This window comes from Simochromis diagramma, unplaced genomic scaffold, assembly GCF_900408965.1.
Source record: "Simochromis diagramma unplaced genomic scaffold, fSimDia1.1 OVJJ01000131.1, whole genome shotgun sequence".
NCBI lineage: Eukaryota > Metazoa > Chordata > Actinopteri > Cichliformes > Cichlidae > Simochromis > Simochromis diagramma.
In genome coordinates, this window is record NW_024387200.1 from 10,148,731 (window position 1) to 10,165,604 (window position 16,874).

A 16,874-nucleotide genomic window follows, 5' to 3' on the forward strand; every position below is an offset into this window, starting at 1 on the left:
TAGGACTGGGAGTTGAGCTTGACTCCATCCTCAACCCGAAAAGGCCCCACAAGCTCATCTTTGATGACACCAGTCCAAACCAGTACTCCACCTCCACCTTGCTGGCGTCTGAGTGGGACTGGAGCTCTCTGCCCTTTACCAATCCAGCCACGGGCCCATCCATCTGGCCCATCAAGACTCACTCTCATTTCATCAGTCCATAAAACCTTAGAAAAACCAGTCTTGAGATATTTCTTGGCCCAGTCTTGACGTTTCAGCTTGTGTGTCTTGTTCAGTGGTGGTCGTCTTTCAGCCTTTCTTACCTTGGCCATGTCTCTGAGTATTGCACACCTTGTGCTTTTGGGCACTCCAGTGATGTTGCAGCTCTGAAATATGGCCAAACTGGTGGCAAGTGGCATCTTGGCAGCTGCACGCTTGACTTTTCTCAGTTCATGGGCAGTTATTTTGCGCCTTGGTTTTTCCACACGCTTCTTGCGACCCTGTTGACTATTTTGAATGAAACGCTTGATTGTTCGATGATCACGCTTCAGAAGCTTTGCAATTTTGAGACTGCTGCATCCCTCTGCAAGATATCTCACTATTTTTGACTTTTCTGAGCCTGTCAAGTCCTTCTTTTGACCCATTTTGCCAAAGGAAAGGACGTTGCCTAATAATTATGCACACCTGATTAGAGATGGACCGATCCAATATTACGTATCGGTATCGGTCCGATACTGACCTAAATTACTGGATCGGATATCGGAGAAAAATAAAAAATGTAATCCGATCCATTAAATATCACGAAAGCACCTCACAAAACTTGCAACACACAGTAACTCACCTCAGAACGTTAGCACGTCGGAGCAGTATGCATCACGTGATAGAGCGGCTGTGGCATGCGGGACCTGTCGGTGGTCTGGATAGCATTTGGAGCTTCGCTAGCAACCCGGCATTTCATCTCCGACAAAGTTATCCCCGAGAGAAGTAAAGCAAGTGTGTAAGTCCATCTCTGAATGTTTGTAAGGCATTCCTGCGTTAAGCTTAACAAGCGATATATGGAGCGACTGCCTCTTCTTGCTGCTATTTCAATCATGAAACTGCTTAACGATCAGCTGATCGGCTTTTCTGTCGCGAGTCCGTGTCTCTAGTTTGCTTTTGGCCCACTTTGCACCAGAAAGAGGAAACCAGCCGCTGAACAACAGCAGCACGTTTAAGCTTGATCAGCTGTTGTTAGAATTTATTTAATATTACTTTCTACACCAGGATCTTTTTCTACGCAGCTGACGGCTGGTAACTGTGCAGGGGCGGATCTAGCAAAGTTTAGCCAGGGGGGCCGAGAGGGCATTAACAGGGAAAAGGGGGCACAAAGACATATCAGACCAGGAGTGACATGTTTAGCCGCATGTTCTCCTTAAATTGCTGGCTGTCTGAGTGGTGTCCCAGAAACGATGTGGGCTTCATAGATAATTGGCAAACCTTCTGGAGGAAACCTGGTCTTGTTAGGAGAGACGGCATCCATCCCACTTTGGATGGAGCAGCTCTCATTTCTAGAAATATGGACAAATTTATTAAACCCCCCAAAATATGACTATTCAGAGTTGGGACCAGGAAGCAGAGTTGCAGTCTTACACGCCTCTCTGCAGCTTCTCTCCTCCTGCTACCCCCCCAAAAACCCATCTCCATAGAGACTGTGTCAGCTTCCAAACAGACAAAAAACAAACTAAAAACCAGCAACAAACAACTTAAACATAAACAATCACAAAGAAAGAACAATACAGTATCCACATCTGAACCAAAGAGTAGAACAGTGAAATGTGGATTATTAAATATTAGGTCTCTCTCCTCCAAGTCTCTGTTAGTACATGACTTAATAATTGATCAACAAATTGATTTACTCTGCCTTACAGAAACCTGGTTGCAGCAGGATGATTATGTTAGTTTAAATGAATCAACACCCCCGAGTCATTCTAACTACCAGAAACCCCGAAGCACAGGCCGAGGGGGAGGTGTGGCAGCAATTTTTCACACCAGCCTATTAATTAATGAAAGACCAAGACAGACTTTTAATTCATTTGAAAGCCTGATGTTTAACCTTGTCCACCCCAGCTGTAAAACTCAGAAACCAGTCTTACTTGTTATCATCTATCGTCCACCTGGGCCTTACACAGAGTTTCTGTCTGATTTCTCAGACTTTATATCTGATTTAGTTCTGAGCTCAGATAAAATAATTATTGTGGGTGATTTTAACATCCATGTAGATGCTAAAAATGACAGCCTCAACATGGCATTTAATCTGTTATTAGACTCAATTGGTTTCTCTCAAAATGTAAAAGAACCCACCCACCACTTTAATCACACTCTAGATCTTGTTTTAACATATGGCATAGAAACTGAACATTTAACAGTGTTTCCTGAAAACCCTCTCCTGTCTGATCATTTCCTGATAACATTTACATTTACAATAATTGATTACACAGTGGTGAAGAGTAGACTTTATCAAAGTAGATGTCTTTCTGAAAGCGCTGTAACTAAGTTTAAGAATATAATCCACCCACTGTTATCATCTCCAATGCCCTGTACCAACATAGAGCAGAGCAGCTATCTGAACGCTACCCCAACAGAGGTCGATTATCTTGTTAATAATTTCACCTCCTCACTACGTACGACTCTGGATACTGTAGCTCCTGTGAAAACTAAGGTCTCTAATCAGAAGTACCTGACTCCGTGGTATAATTCTCTAACACGTACCCTAAAGCAGATGACTCGTAATCTGGAGAGGAAATGGCGTGTCACAAATTTAGAGGATCATCATTTAGCCTGGAGAAATAGTTTGCTGCTTTATAAGAAAGCCCTCCGCAAAGCCAGAACATCTTACTATTCATCACTGATTGAAGTAAATAAGAACAACCCCAGGTTTCTCTTCAGCACTGTAGCCAGGCTGACAAACAGTCAGAGCTCTTTTGAGCCAACAATCCCTTTAACGTTAACTAGTAATGACTTCATGAACTTCTTCACAAATAAAATTTTTATCATTAGAGAAAAAATTACCAGTAATCATCCCACAGATGTAATATTATCTACAGCTACTCTTAGTACCATTGATGTTAAGTTAGACTCTTTTTCTCCAATTGATCTTTCTGAGTTAACTTCAATAATTACTTCCTCCAAACCATCAACGTGTCTTTTAGACCCCATTCCTACAAAACTGCTCAAAGAAGTCCTGCCATTAATTAATGCTTCGATCTTAAATCTGATCAACCTATCTCTAATGATCGGCTATGTACCACAGGCCTTCAAGCTGGCTGTAGTTAAACCTTTACTCAAAAAGCATCTCTAGACCCAGCAGTCTTAGCTAATTATAGGCCAATCTCCAACCTTCCTTTCATATCAAAAATCCTTGAAAGAGTAGTTGTCAAACAGCTAACAGATCATCTGCAGAGGAATGGTTTATTTGAAGAGTTTCAGTCAGGTTTCAGAGCTCATCACAGCACAGAAACAGCTTTAGTGAAGGTTACAAATGATCTTCTTATGGCCTCTGACAGTGGACTCGTCTCTGTGCTTGTCCTGCTAGACCTCAGTGCAGCGTTCGATACTGTCGACCATAATATCCTATTAGAGCGATTAGAACATGCTGTAGGTATTACAGGTACTGTGCTGCAGTGGTTTGTATCATATCTAATAGACTCCAGTTTGTGCATGTAAATGGAGAGTCCTCTTCACACACTGAGGTTAATTATGGAGTTCCACAGGGTTCAGTGCTAGGACCAATTCTGTTTACATTATACATGCTTCCCTTAGGCAGCATCATTAGAAGACATAGCATACATTTACACTGCGATGCAGATGACACCCAGCTCTATCTGTCCATGAAGCCAGATAACACACACCAATTAGTTAAACTGCAGGAATGTCTTAAAGACATAAAGACCTGGATGGCCGCTAACTTTCTGCTTCTTAATTCAGATCAAACTGAGTTTATTGTACTCGGCCCTGAAAAGCTTAGAAATATGGTATCTAACCAGATTCTTACCCTGGATGGCATTACCTTGGCCTCCAGTAACACTGTGAGGAACCTTGGAGTTATTGTTGACCAGGACATGTCCTTCAACGCACATATTAAACAAATATGTAAGACTGCGTTCTTCCATTTGCGCAACATCTCTAAAATTAGAAATATCCTGTCTCAGAGTGACGCTGAAAAACTAGTTCATGCATTTATTACTTCCAGGCTGGACGACTGTAATTCATTATTATCAGGATGTCCAAAAAACTCACTGAAAAGCCTTCAGTTAATCCAAAATGCTGCAGCAAGAGTACTGACAGGGACTAGAAAGAGAGAGCAGATTTCTCCTGTTCTGGCTTCCCTTCATTGGCTTCCTGTTAAATCCAGAATTGAATTCAAAATCCTGCTCCTCACATACAAGGTCTTAAATAATCAGGCCCCATCTTATCTTAATGACCTTGTAGTACCATATCACCCTATTAGAGCACTTCGCTCTCACACTGCAGGCCTACTTGTTGTTCCTAGAGTATTTAAAAGTAGAATGGGAGGGAGAGCCTTCAGTTTTCAGGCCCCTCTTCTGTGGAACCAGCTTCCAGTTTGGATTCAGGAGACAGACACTATCTCTACTTTTAAGATTAGGCTTCAAACTTTCCTTTTTGCTAAAGCATATAGTTAGGGCTGGACCAGGTGACCCTGAATCCTCCCTTAGTTATGCTGCAATAGATGTAGGCTGCCGGGGGATTCCCATGATGCATTGAGTTTTCAATGCATCCAGTCACCTTTCTCACTCACTATGTATTAACAGACCTCTCTGCATTGAATCATATCTGTTATTAACCTCTGTCTCTCTTCCACAGCATGTCTTTATCCTGTCTTCCTTCTCTCACCCCAACCGGTCGCAGCAGATGGCCGCCCCTCCCTGAGCCTGGTTCTGCTGGAGGTTTCTTCCTGTTGAAAGGGAGTTTTTCCTTCCCACTGTCGCCAAAGTGCTTGTTCATAGGGGGTCATATGATTGTTGGGTTTTTCTCTGTATGTATTGTTGTAAGCTCTACTGTACAATATAAAGCGCCTTGAGGCGACTGTTGTTGTGATTTGGCGCTGTGTAAATAAAATTGAATTGAATTGAATTGAATTATAGGGCTTGGTTAGCCTCTGGGACTTCGGAGGCAGCTGATAGGGACCGACAGGCCAAGCAGAACATGGCTCAGGCTGTGGCTCAAGCAAAACCCCGGGTGTGGGAGGAGTTCGGAGAGACCATGGAAAAAGACTTTTGATTCTGGCAAACCGTCAGGCGACTCAGGAGGGGAAAGGAAGGATGGATGGAGAAATGAAATGAAAATGAAAATCCATTTAAAACTGGTTGTAACAGCAACGTTGTCCACCAGCCTTGGATCCACACAGGAAGAGCAACAGTCTGATCTGGAAACCTGTAAAGTGTAGTATGGGGTCAACACATAAACGAGTTTTCTCTGTAAGTAAAACACTTCAGACACTTTTTATGTGTTTAAAGTTGCTTGACAGTTCTGGCTGGAGCTCCGCCCACATGCTATATTTGTACCTTATGTTTGTGATGGGCAACCAATCACGGGAAAGTTGTCTTGGCTAGAAATGAGCAGAATAGGTCAAGTAGGTTTGACTTGACGTAAGGAATGAACTGAAATGATGGATCTTCTGGACAATGCACTTTCTTAAATAATCACAGTAAACAATGTTATGAGAAAAACGTGCTGGGAGACGAAGCCTGTTTGACAGTTTTTACACATTTTTCTGGGGAACCGAACAGACGTGTAATAGGTACCTGACATGAAGAATGAACATGTGGAAATATGCACTACTGACTGTGGCCTAATATCACTTTATCAATAGTCAAGAGTCATTTTGTCCTTTGGCCAAGTTAAATTCTGAGTGCGCTTTCAGAAATCACGCTCCCCAGTTATCTGGTGTCGGGCGGTTTTTGCTGAGACAGGAATAAGACAGTGAGTCACTGGCTTGAGCAAGAATGTGTTACCATACCTAGCAGAGGAGGCGGGGCGGGGATTTGAAAATGAACGAGGTTAGTGTCCTTACATAAACCACTTTTTACTAAGACGGGTCCATGCAAAGCCTCATGCACCTACAGACAAGGTCACATTCAAAAATGTGGATAAAAGAAAAGAGGAGCACAAACACATGGATCATGCACAGATTCCTCTTGTCACTCTTCATTTATTTCACAGGCTGTGGTTGTCATAATACACCAGGAGACAGATCCACTTTGGCTGCTTTAAGCCTTTGGTAAAACATAATTTACCTCCACTGATGACAGTTTTTAACTTGAGTGGGTAAAAGCAAACTCAGGATGCAGGTCATAGATTCCCACCGAGGGACCGTTTAGGAAGCCAGAGTGAGATACAATGAGATATGACACTTCAGTCACATGTCCTGTCAAACGTAAGCATGTTCTGCTGCACATCACTGGAGCCGGACTGTGATTGGCCGTAATAGTGCAGCGTAAGTTTAGACACTCGTGGTTGTGTGTTACAGCCAAAATAACTTCACTGCATAACGCAAAAGGAAGCCAAGACCCACAGCATGCTACAGCAGGAGCGCTGAGACTGGGTGCTTATGGTGATGCAGGTGACTAAAAATGACACGCAGCTATCGAGGCGAATCTTTACTTGACAGCAGCAGGTACAAAAATCCATCCATACGTTCAGTTCTCTGGAAAGTCTATCAAGATAAGGAGGCTTTACAATCCTGGCTGTGACTTCCATCCCCAGCACTGATAATATGAACAGAGTCGCCTACAGCTGTGTACGGTTATGCTAGATTTGTTGGTTCTACTTTTAGTGATGGGTTGATACACATTTGGTGTGTGTGTGTGTGTGTGTGTGTGTGTGTGTGTGTGTGTGTGTGTGTGTGTGTGTGTGTGTGTGTGTGTTATGGTAATGAAAGAACATGTCACTAAGTCTTGTATGGTTTTCAGAGAAGTCAAACATTTGGATACACACAAACATTTTTGTTGTGGTCTTTTCGTGTGATTTACCGTCAGTTAGATACTCACAGTCATCCTTTTGTTTATCTGTGAGTGTGTGTGCGCACATGCAGATGTGTGTTAATGTGTCTCTAAATTTAAGAGCGTGCATCGTGGCAGAGCAGAGGAAAATAATCTGTGAAAGCCTTGCAGGCAGGCAGTGATGTCACAGTCTCCATAAGTCATAGATAAACGTGACTCGACACACACACACAAACACACATCCACGCCCACTCGAACACACACATGCAGACAACTTATAATCTTAAATATAATGTTATCTATAACCCCCAACATGCAACTAATGTATCACCTACAAACAGTTTGTCTTCTATGCGCACCCCCCCCCACACACACACACACACACACACACACACACACACACACTGAGCCTCAGCTCTCCGTGGCCTGGCTGCCAGCTGTGGAAAGCATACGTGCAGTCTCACACATAGCCTCCTCTCAGGCCACAACCCTTTTCTCTCACCGGTTATTAACACAAGACCTGGATTATCCTCTGCTGTGTGTCTGTGGTCTTGTGTCAAACACAAATAACTATTTTATTGCTATTAATAGAGAGAAACGGAGCCTGGTTGTTCACGTACGGCTTCAAAGCACAACGTTTTTGACTTTTTCCATTTTGTCTTGTTCCAGCGGTGCAGGAAAAACTGGTGAGCTGACTTTACTATCTGGCCTTGTTAGGCATACTTAAAGGTGGACCACACCCACTGCTGTTTTATTACAACTGAAACAGACTGATATGATTAGATCACCCTCCTGCTGCTGACTCATCCAGGTAACACCTGGAGCGTATGAACAGCACCACACTCTCCATGATGCTCTCAGATTAGCTTTTATGGTAAAGACTTATCACTCATTACTATGTATGAGAGCACTTTAGTAATCCCGAAAGACGAATGCCACGGAAAGCTGACAAACAGCACTCATAAATGTCCATAAATCAGATTATATATAGGTTTAATATCAGTCATAATAAACAGACTTTACACTCATTGTCATTCTTTATTTAACAAAAATCAGCCAGAAGCAGTGTCTGAAAGTATGATGATTCAATAACTTGTAGAATCACTTTTCATCAGCAATACCTCGAAGTAAAGAAGCCTCACGGTGCTGTGGAGGAATTATGGCTCCAGGTTTTCTGGGATTCACATATGCACAGCTCTCTTAAGCTCCTCCCACCACATTTTGGGTTGAAGTCTGCACTTTCAGCTACTGCCGCTGGATTTGCTGCTGTGCTTGGGGTCATTGTCCTGCAGCATGATGTGATTTCATCCAGTCTGTAGCTGTTGGACAGAAGGTTCATCAGATGTTTGGTGGTGGAGAAACGCCAGCAGAGGGGGTCTGCCTTCATGTGCTGGGATTCTAGGTTGAAGGTAATTGTGAAATCATGACATCACTGATGACTTTGCAGGGATGAGGTAGCAGGACAAAATAATGTGCAGGAAAGAACTTCTCCTACACCTCAGACCAAGACCTCCATGATGAACTGCTCGCAGGTGTCAGGTTGTTTGAGAGAGGCAGAGGCTTGCTGTGTTCCTGCAGAATGGGACCGTGGGAGAAGTAAAGCCAACTCACTGAAGTTTCTGATAAACTAACATTAAACATTTGCAAACACCAGGATGCGTTGCAGCTGTTTTCAAGTAAACTGCTCCGGCTAATCCACCACTGCCTGGACATGTGCTGCGTCTCCAATCACCTGCCACTTCTCAGTCATAAAGCCCAAGAAGACAGTTTTCCCACTGAACTCAAATTGTCATCACTGACAAACAGTTTGTTTCCCAGAAGTCTTTGCACTAACTGATGGACTGATGGAAAAAATATGTCACCCAAGAAAAAGACAGAATGATTGAGGAAGTCACAGAGCACATCAGGTCACCAGTCTGACGCAGGGCTAACAAAGAGACAGACCTATGAACAATTTAGAATCACCTCACCAGCTGCATGTTTTTGGACTGTGGGAGGAAGCTGAAACCACACAGGCTCAGAGAAAACATGCAACCTTCACACAGAAAGCCAAATGGAGTGGAGTCAAACTCACGGCCTTCTTGCTTTGAGGCCACAGTACTAACCACCACTACCTCTGATCACCAAACCAACAGCCCCTCATCCAGCTGCTCCACTTTAGTCTGCAACCCTTTATCGTCTCAGCTCTACCTGAAATCTGTTTGATTCGACTGCTCTGCTCTGGATTTCTTTCTTTTTCTTTGCTTGGATTAGTTCTCCAGACGCTGGACACTGTTCAGAGTTCTGCTTTGGGTGCTGCTCATGACAGCCAACAACCTGCCTCCATACTCTGCTCTGGCAAAATCCTCAGTGGTTCTAGTTAAAAGTGGTCATAAGTTGTTTTGATCCCACACACCCCAAAATTCAGTATTTGGTGAATAGTCACAAAACATGAGCTGACGATCAAAGTGACCCCCACCCCCACCAGGTGTTTGCTGGAGAGAATCAAGCAAACAGGAATGGTAGGTGTATGTGGTAGGTGTGGCAGGCTATGTGAGCCAGGAATTCGCCAAACATTTTTCAACCCTTGTCTTTCCAACCTGACTTTTAGGTTTTGGCTAAAACTCACAGAAGCCCACAGGATAATGTGCCACAGTTCTCCTTCCTTTGCAGATATTAAATCCTGTCATATCTGCACTTAATCCATAAGTGCATATGATCACTGGCCAACACTGTCAGAGCCCACCTACGTACTATGCCTCTGAAGAGATTTACTAGGTAAACAGTTATTGCTCAGAGCATTTATCCTATATTTAAGACGCTGGGAGGAGTTAGACGGTTCGGCAGGCTAAGGTGGGGTTGGTAACTGTTTTAGAACATAACAAGGTGTCTGTAAAATTCTTCCTGCCTCAGCTTCTTGCTGGAGGATTATGTCTTGGTTTAAAAGATGGTGAAGGGCATTGTCATGCTTTCACAGAAGTGTTTCTGGGGATGTGGAGGAAAATAGGACCAAAAACCCAGGACTCTTCACTGCAAATTAATGGATAGGCAGGTGTGGAGGAGAAGGATGCTGGAGACAGGTGGAGATCGAGGCCCTGAGATGGAGCAGCCAAAAGAAGAATAAAATGAATGCGGCTATTTTCACAGGTATTACAAGACAGTGTTGCATCCACGAAAATTTCACAGGGTTGACGGTTCGAAGTTACAAAGTTAGAGGTTAGCACTAACTTAGCATGCTAGCTAACATCTAAAGATGAGTGAAAAGCTAAAATGTATGACACCGCTATAACTGGACATAAAAAAGCAGAAAAGACTCGTTCAGTCTTTTCGCCAGGTGTAGGTATGAGAGGTTTGTGGTTTGTCCAGACTTTCTTTCAGCTGGAGAGAGAAGCGAGAAAGTTATGCACAGGGATGCATTTTAGCTGCATCCTGCTGGGACAGGACCAGCCCAACACCTGAGGCATCCACCTCCACTCTGGACCAGGGAGGGAGCTGCAGCAAAACACTGCTTCAGGCTGTCGAAAGCTTTTTGAGCTGTGGGGTTTCACTGGAGACCTTGGGAGAGGTGAGATTTGTTAGAGGGGAGGAAACTTTACAGGAGTCCCGGGTAAACCTATAGCAAAGTTAGCAAACCCACAAACATGTGGAGTTGCTTTTTTCCAAGCATTCAACTGCTTTAAATTCAACTGGGTCTGATTTTAATTATCCCTTCTACACACTGAAACTGACTTGGCTTTAAATTCTTCACCCTTGACGTAGAGTCGGTTGTCAGATGGACGTGGGTTTTGTGTTCCTGAAGAGACCTGGAGAAAATGAGTATGTCATAGGTAGACAAACACAAAACTCAAACGCAGAACCAGAGACAGACAACCAACTTCAAAACCAACTAGACTTTGTCTGAATCACGAAACTACTTAGGAGGAATAACTAGGCACAGGGTGTTCTCAGGAGCACAGGGGAAGGAGGGCTCATGGTGCGTGGGAGTCCGGTGTGGAGTTAAGAGATGCACGGAAATGACCTGAGGATTTCGGCGAGGTCATGATGAACTTTGGGTACAGACGCGAGATCAGGGGTTCAGGTGACTTGGCACTGGTGGTGGGTTCTACGGGAGGTGTTTTAAAGAATTAATGGCAGTTTAGCTCTAATCTGAGATGCTATTTGTTCTGCAGTCAATATTTTGGGTTGTGGAAGATGAGCCAAGGGTGACTGAGGAGTGTTGGTAGCTAATTCTGCTTTCAGTCCATCATTACGGCTGCAAAAAGGCTCCGTAGAGATTTTCTCCTCGCAGCCTGTCTCTTCGCTCATTGTCCAGAATTCTAGAGAATCTGACATATTCCACTTACCGTGTTTGAGGGAGGGCAACCTGTGAGCTGCTGCATCTGGATTTGTTTTTAAACTCCTCAAAGGAAAGATTTGGGTTAAACTGCTTCTCCCCACCTTAATGCTCTTCTTTGCAACAGTTTTCTGTTGACAGTCTGAATATGTCTGACTTTGCTGACCTAAAGCCAACAAGCACTGTATTAGAAAACCTAGCCTAGTGAGGGCGGGACTAACAGGACTGGACCGCTGCATCCAGCTTCTTGGATGGATCGCTCTGTCTAAACACAGGTAGGATTCACACACAGGGCTCCAAGTCAAAGTACACTGCATACAGTTTTAAAAACACCAGAACTCCACTATGGCTTTGCACATTTTCCAGACAGTTTCCAGACTCTGTCAATCCAAACAAAGACTGCTCATGACAGGGAATTCTCCAGGCAAACCTGAGCACAAGGAAAACACAGGTAAGTATCTCTCTCTAAATGGAAACATGTACTCAAGGCGAGGAACACTAACTGTTGCCCAAAAGCAATCCAGTGAGGCCTGAAGATCTGCCACTCCCTGAAGAAGAGGCCACAGCAAGGACGTCAGGAACAGGTGCAAAATTACAGAAATGTGGAGGCAGAAGTCCCAGAGTCCTGCTTCTGCACCAAAACCAGAACACACACACACAGGACAGAGCACAGAGAGCTAGACGACGAGTCAGCTGGTGAGGACAGACACCCCTAATGATAGAATCACTCTCAGTGTGTCTCACATCATTGGGCAGTTATCAGCTGTTGAGCTGGGTGCTGGGGAGAGTGCCTCTCTGCAGTAAAGGAGACAGAGCCACCGTGCAGCCACATGTCAGGTTATAACTTTGAATAGGTCTGCACTATTACACAATGGCAGCAGGGAGTTTCAGTTTCACACACATATCAAGAACTATGTTTTGGTTGTTGAAATGTGCAGCACTGGTCTGAGATAAGGGTCTGGCACTGAACAGGCTTTAGAAATATCTCTGTGATAAAGAGGTAAGTGTGTTGAGCTCGGAAAAGAAAGGAATCCGTTCATAAACCTGAAGAAAGTGCTTCTGTGACATGTTTGCATCGTGGTTTTTTCATGTTTTCATTAAACCGCTCCAGTTCAGATGTCCTTGGGATGCTGAGCACACACGTGATTAAAACAACTCCACAACAACCTGAACTTGAACTCTGATGCCCCGATGACGTCAACAGCACACACCCCCACCTCTGACGTATTCGGTGCAAGCTCCCAACGTCCAGAAAAACCACTGAATGACTGCAGGAGGTGCGCAGGGGAGGGATCCTTCAAAGTCCCTGTCTTCTTTCCAGCACATACACCCAGCCTACAGACGCACACAAACAGTATCTGTGACCTTGACACGACATTGTTATATTGTTCAAACCTGTTTGACTTTGAAGGAAAACTTGAATAACGTCATTCCTGGAATTATACACATAATAACAGCGAACATCCACTCCTACAGCTAATGAGCATGAACTAGGAGTATCCCAAAACGCACAACCTACTGTAGTCATAGCATCAGCCACGCACAATTTAGCATCTTTGATTATTAGATTTAGTTCTCATGCCAGTCGTTTAGAAAGAGCAAACACTATCATAAGTCCTGGACTGGTAGTTAAGACCATAATCTCTGATGTCAGAGAGAAAGAATTTCTTAAACTCACAAAAACTAAGAAGCAGACGAGACTGACTCCCACTGTGTTTGCATAAGTTTGAAAGCTACTTTTCTTTAATCAAAAGCAAGAGAAATCCCCGGATTATCTCCCCTCTATTCCACAGTTATCTCTGATAAACTTCAGTTCAGTTTAATTTTATTTATATAGCACCAACTCACAACAACAGATGCCTCAAGGCGCCTTATATTGTAAGGTAGAACAATCATATGACCCCCTATGAGCAAGCACTTTGGTGACAGTGGGAAGGAAAAACTCCCTTTTAACAGGAAGAAACCTCCTGCAGAACCAGGCTCAGGGAGGGGCGGGGCCATCTGCTGTGATTGGTTGGGGTGAGAGAAGGAAGACAGGATAAAGACATGCTGTGGAAGAGAGACAGAGGTTAATAACAGATATGATTCAGTGCAGAGAGGTCTGTCAATACATAGTGAGTGAAGCAGAAACACCAGTGCATCATGGGAATCTCCGGCAGCCTACACCTACTGCAGTGTAACTACCCAGCCCTAACTATATGCTTTAGCAAAAGGAAAGAGTCAATATGACGTGAGTTCGGCTCTCGAGTTCACTTCATCTTAATCATGAGCAGAAAAATGTAACAAACAAATATTTAATTTTAGACACCAATTCAAACACAAGTGAAAAAATCTCAGTCAGCTGTGAAACGATTAAACAACCTCCATCTGCAAACAAATGATTCACAATATAATCACGCTTGTGAAAACCTGAAGAAAGGAATACGTAGCTCCACAGTCGAAAATAAAAGGATCAGTGTGACTGTACGTCTGATCCTATTTTATGACTTGTATTGCATGACATCGGTGAGGTCATCTACACTGAGTATTGGCACTTTGGGGATGTTACTCTGTGGTTTAGTTCACTACTAAAAGAGTTTCACAGACTTATTTCCAAAGGAAAACAGGAAGGTGATTCAGTTCATACTTTATTCGTTCTGTGTAACACTTTATCATACGGCCCATCTATATTATAAAAGTGACCAGCTCCGATTCAGGGTCCACAAACAGCCACCGCGTGAGGCCAAACGTACAGCCCAGCAGCTATTCACTGCCTGCTTCCTGTTCACAGTCTTTGGGCTAAGATCCAGTCTTCCTGCCCTGAACCTCAAACTAAATCTGGCTGCTTTCCTCAAACTCAATAACAGAAAATCTCTTTGGGTGTCTGGAAGGTTCTGTTTGACTGTTCCAGGGCTGACTTGCATCCCATTATCAGAAAGGATGAGATAGATATTTGCTGTGTCAGGACCAAGAGTCACATCCACTGCATACTTCTAGGCCCTCTTCACTTCACAGTTACTGCACAGCTCGTACATTTCTGAGCGTCTCCTGCAGCTTATCAACAGTTCTCTTTCTGCCTCCACATAACGGCTCAACTTTGCCCTCGGTCCAGTTTTCGGTGGATGGAACAGACTTCAGGAACGGGAAACTTTGGAGGAACTGGAGTTTTTCCAGATCTTAGATGAAGCTGTCAGTCTATTCCTCCTGCAGCGGTTTGCATAACGTGAGCAGCAGAAATAAAAGTGCAGTTTAATGTGAAAAACAGGGACACGAGCGTCGCCGTGTAGTGTGCCGTAGTTGTTCAGAAGCTGCGTCTGCATTGGAACGGTGAACACATCCAGACAGATGGAGCACAGACACTGCAGACAGGAAGCTGCTCTTATGTCTATGAACAAAAGCATATGTTATTACAATATCAGCAATAAACAAGCAGACATTTAAAGTAGGGAAATGGAGAAATAAAAGCCTGGAAACTGCAACACAGATGAGAAGAGACGTGGGCAGAAAAAGGATGCGTTAGGCGTTTTTCTGACACTGTCCTTGTGAGCGTACTCCCTGTTCTTGATTTCTCTTTGATTTCTGGTTCAGATACACTGACTTCTCTGGCTTTGCTCACTGGCTGTACTCAAAGTCTCTCTGCACTTCTTTACAGAGAATCCTGTCAGAGGTGATCCAGCTCTTCTATTCTCACCCTGAAATTACAAAGTGAAGCCTGTACTGACCTGAAGCATCCACGTCTGCTGCTTTTCTTATATGATGCAGTCGGACAGAGCTGCAGCGAGGACACAAAAATAAATGGACACACAAACCAGACAAAGCTTAACACCGAAGGAAAAGTTGGAAACTTACACATCAGTGGATCCTGCACAGATCCTACAAGTAGATAAAGAGAACCAGATTAAACAATGAAACAAAAATATTTTAGTTACTCCTCTTTTTAGGGGAAAGTGACCACGTGTGTGAGGGCGGACAGCTCAAGGACAGAGAACATAACAGTGAATTTCTCAGCACGTCTTTATCCCGTCTTCCTTCTCTCCGGTCCCGACAGATGGCCCCGCCCCTCCCTGAGCCTGGCTCTGCTGGAGGTTTATGAGATAAGATCAGCAGAAGCAGCAGAAAGTGACAGTGCAAAGTTACATAGCAAACATTAGAGAACACAACTGTACAGAATAGAATAGAATAAAATATACAACAGGATAAAAATAGAATACAAATACTGTATACAACTGAGTAAAAATACAACTTTGTCAGAAAAGAGTATTGCACTTAGTGTTATTGCACATGTGTGGATGAGTTTGATCAGTTGGGGTCTTTATTGTTGAGTCTGACAGCAGTGGGGAGGAAAGACCTGTGAAATCTCTCCGTCCCACACTGTGGGTGCAGCAGCCACTGAAGGAGCTGCTCAGTGCTGTCAGAGTCTCCTGCATGGGCTGGGAGATGTTGTCCAACAGGGATGACAGCTTAGCCACCATTCTCCTGTCACTCACCACCTGCACTGGGTCCAGAGGGCATCCTAGAACAGAGCTGGACCTTCTGATCAGCCTGTTCAGTCTCTTCCTGTCCCCAGCAGAGATGCTGCTGCCCCAGCAGACCACACCGTTAAAGATGGCTGAGGCCACCAAAGAGTCATAGAAGGTCTTCAGGAGTGGGCCCTCCACTCCAAACGACCTGAGTCTCCACAGCAGGTACAGCCTGCTCTGCCCTTTCCTGTAGAGGGCGTCTGAGTTATGAGACCAGTCCAGTTAAAAGGGAGTTTTTCCTTCCCACTGTCGCCAAAGCGTCTACCTTACAATATAAAGCACCTTGAGGCGACTGATGTTGTGACCTGGTGCTGTGTAAATAAAATAAACTCATTTAAATAGAATGAGGTGGTCAGGTGTGTGTTTGTTTTTTATTTTGTTCTCAGGAGGAATCATGTGTCTCTTACCAACAGTCAACTGCAGCAGTGACAGTCGCTGCTTCACATCGAGTACAGACTACCAGGAGCATCACGCCCTCTGGTGGCTGTAACCAGTAACGGGAGCTCATGTTGTGAAAGGCACAAATCTGAAAACTTCAGACTGCCTTCTGCTCACGCGTGAAGTTTGTGGGGCTGAACAAGCCAAGCAGTGAGTGCAACATGAAACTAAAGAGTAATGACAACAATAGAAAGTGCTCATCCCAGAAATCCACTGTGACTTCTACTTACATCCACTTCTTGCTGTGAACTTTGTCGCAGTTTCAAACACGCATTTTACCGTTGCCATCATATGAACTACCCAGTGTGCCTGGCAAGAGTGGTTTTAACAAATTGCAGGTTATATATTTATATCTGCACTGAGCCACTTTTATAAAAGGCAAATTAAGAAAAGGAAACCTAAATGGTGATTGACTTAGTAGATGTTTGGTTCGATTGAAAATCTGACAGCACAAGTTAAATAACTGCCGTGTTCTGTGTGAGGAAGCATGAATGTAACGACTGTTCGCTCAGAAAGGTCAGCCTCACAGATGAGACAGAAAAGAGGCATGAACAGAGTCACTGGATTCATGTCTGGGAACGAGTGTGCCTGTTCAAGTTCACATGAAATGTGCACTGTCTGACCTGCTGGGGGCGCAAAAGAGCCCAC

At 44.0% G+C, this 16,874-nt stretch overlaps 1 long non-coding RNA gene across 1 annotated transcript; it reads right to left on the reverse strand.

Moving 5' to 3' along the window:
* Positions 1 to 13,900: 13,900 nt before the first annotated feature.
* LOC120745436 lies at positions 13,901 to 15,340 on the reverse strand. Its single transcript, XR_005698631.1, has 2 exons — positions 15,118 to 15,340; positions 13,901 to 14,653 (listed from the first exon to the last, which is right to left on the reverse strand). It is a non-coding gene; the product is annotated as an uncharacterized LOC120745436 (long non-coding RNA).
* Positions 15,341 to 16,874: the final 1,534 nt, after the last annotated feature.